The sequence below is a fragment of the Physeter macrocephalus genome, chromosome 13 (genome assembly GCF_002837175.3).
Source record: "Physeter macrocephalus isolate SW-GA chromosome 13, ASM283717v5, whole genome shotgun sequence".
NCBI classification, from domain to species: domain Eukaryota; kingdom Metazoa; phylum Chordata; class Mammalia; order Artiodactyla; family Physeteridae; genus Physeter; species Physeter macrocephalus.
The window spans coordinates 59111690-59114559 of NC_041226.1; positions in this window are offsets into that span (position 1 = coordinate 59111690).

A 2870-nucleotide genomic window follows, 5' to 3' on the forward strand; every position below is an offset into this window, starting at 1 on the left:
CCTGCCGATGCAGGGGACACGGGTTCGTGCCGCGGAGCGGCTGGGCCCGTGAGCCATGGCCGCTGAGCCTGCGCGTCCGGAGCCTGTGCTCCGCAATGGGAGAGGCCACAGCAGTGAGAGGCCCGCGTACTGCAAAAAAAAAAAAGAAAAGAAAAAAAAAATAAGTTACTTGTTTCTTCAACTCTTAAAAATTTCTGAATCATCACTAATAAAACTCTCAACTGTCAGATTCTTTATTTCCCCAAATGCCTATGCTTTAAAACTCACTCCTCTTTACCTACATTCCAAGGACCTGGACTTTTTCACAGCCAAAATGAATATACTAGATGCTATCATTATTCATTTTGAAACAGTCTATGTTTAGAAACACTCTTCCCTATAGGTTCTAGAGGTTACCTATATTATATTAAGTCTCATTTCAGAAAAAGTATTTTTTAAGAGGTTTTATGCAGCTTATATCATTGAAACAGGAAGATATCAGATTAGGTTATTATTTAATGATTGTCTGCAGTTATGCACTCAAATTCACAAAGTTTTCATATCCTTAATGTGGAATAGTTGTTTTAAAAGCTAAGGATTTTGAGGCAATTTCTAATATTCTCACTTTACTTTATTTTACAGCTTCTCACTAAGTTCCTCATTTATTTTAATAGCACTGTGTGCTTTGATAGAATAGAGATTATAATACAGATGAGGGTGTGGCGAAAGAGAGTAAAGATAAGGAATAAGAGAATAAAGAGAATAAGAGAGAAAAAAGGAAATGAATTACTTTGGGGCACAGTCTGCTGCTAACTGAGAGCCAAGTTAAATCAGTCTAATGATTTAGACAGTTGGTGACAAAACAGAGTTAGAATCAGTGAGAAAACAAGGAACTAGAATAATTTTTCTTCTAACACTGTAGACATAATTCTCCAAATGCATTCATTTAGGTTTTGGAGGCAAAATCACACGAGAAATGCTCTGGAAGTATAGTCTGTGGTGGAAAAGTTGTTCATATAGCCATATGGGACAAATGGAAATAAATTCCTTACAAATTGATATATCTCCTCCAGCTTGAGGATGTGTTGCTTTTATTCATAATATATACCTAGTATATATTTGATGTTATTTTTCTTGAATCCTTTGACTATATATAACATGTTATCTTTTCATGCATAAATTACTGGTTAACTACACAATAGTCAGGGATAAAAGGAGTGACTAACAAGCCTTTGAAAAAATTCTCTACAATTTTCATAAGTTTTGGGTGGGAACATAAAAAAAGGTTAGGTAAAGAATTATTGTTTGAGAAACATTCTGTAACTTTTAACTTAATTCAAAAGAGTAATATTGATAATGAATCACTTAGCATTACCTCAAAATTAATAGTAAAGTACATAACAGCACAATTGAAATGATTATAGCTATATCCACCCAGCTCTATGTTTTGTTAACTACAGTTCCTCAGTTGTTTCACTAAGTCAATAATGCAGTCATTCTTTCCAAAATGCTCATGGCAGAATATGTTAATTATTGTTGGACAACATTTATTTTAGCAACATTTTTAATTTCCAATGATTACCTGGAAAAGTATTTTCCAGTGTAGCTTGCTCCAAGTTTTAATAATAAATATCTTAAGTGATCATAATAAATACTCAATTTTATTACTTTTTCCACATAATTTACCCCAGTGACTCTACATTGAAAAATACTAAAAAGTAATCTTTTTATATCATATCTTCTAAGTTATGCTTTTTAGAATGTGCATCTTAAATAGCAAATGTGAAAGTATTCTTGTCACATTGAAGAGTACCAAGCAGTCAAAAGAAATAAACGTATCTGTGTTAGTCTCCTTAGAGCAGCAGCATATGTTAGGCAGCACAGTACTTTCGATATCAGGACTTAGGAGAAGGCCTCTCCTTCCCTGCTTATCCAATGCGACACAGACCAGATGGAAGAATATTTTATGAAATTTATTGGACCAATAGTTTATCTGGAGCAAAGAGAATTAAAAAAACAAGATTGTTCACTGGAAAGAGGGAAAAAAATTAACAGTGAAAGAGAGTTATTAATTCTGTATAGGTCTAGTTCTACTTCAGAACACCTGCCAACCTTCTTCAGTGCCACATTTAAGTGGTCAAGTGAAGATGTATAGCAGATTGATTCCAACTCAAGAAAATGGAAGGTTTGAAGAGAGAGGTCTTTGCACCATGTGCAGTGTAGAATGAGACATATTTAAATACTCTGAAGGTAGAATGTATAAAACTTGGTGACTCTTTGGGGATGATAATACTACAGATAGTCTTTCAATATTCATTGGTGATTTCATTCTTTTAAGAAAGAATTTAAAGAAATAAATCTAAATAAATGTCACTTTTTAAGTAAATACTTTTATCATTATTGTAAAAGAAAAACACAGCACACATACTTGAGAAACAGTTATTATTGTGGGCTCTGTCTGCTCTGTACTCTCAGGGAATTACAGTGAAATTCATGATAATGCTATGAAGACTGAATATTACAAATATTTGCAAATAATGTCTAAATTTATAGATCTGTAGAGATCTTGTGCACTGGTTTTATAAACATTAATAAAGACATTTTGTTTTTTCTTATTTCAAAGTAAAAGTTTTCTTTAAAATAATGCGGTGAAGTCTACTAGAAAAAATAATTTGACTTATATACATAAATCCCATTCACAGAAAATAATAATAAAAGAATATTGCCTATCTTTCACAATGCCATGCTATACAGTAAACTTTGAATTTGATTCCCCAATATTGAACTTAGGATTCTCTTTCATGTTTCACTGAAAGAGAAGCCCAAAACTCTTTACTATAATTACTTACTTTTTTTGTTCTGTTAAACATAATCATTATGGATACCTTCAC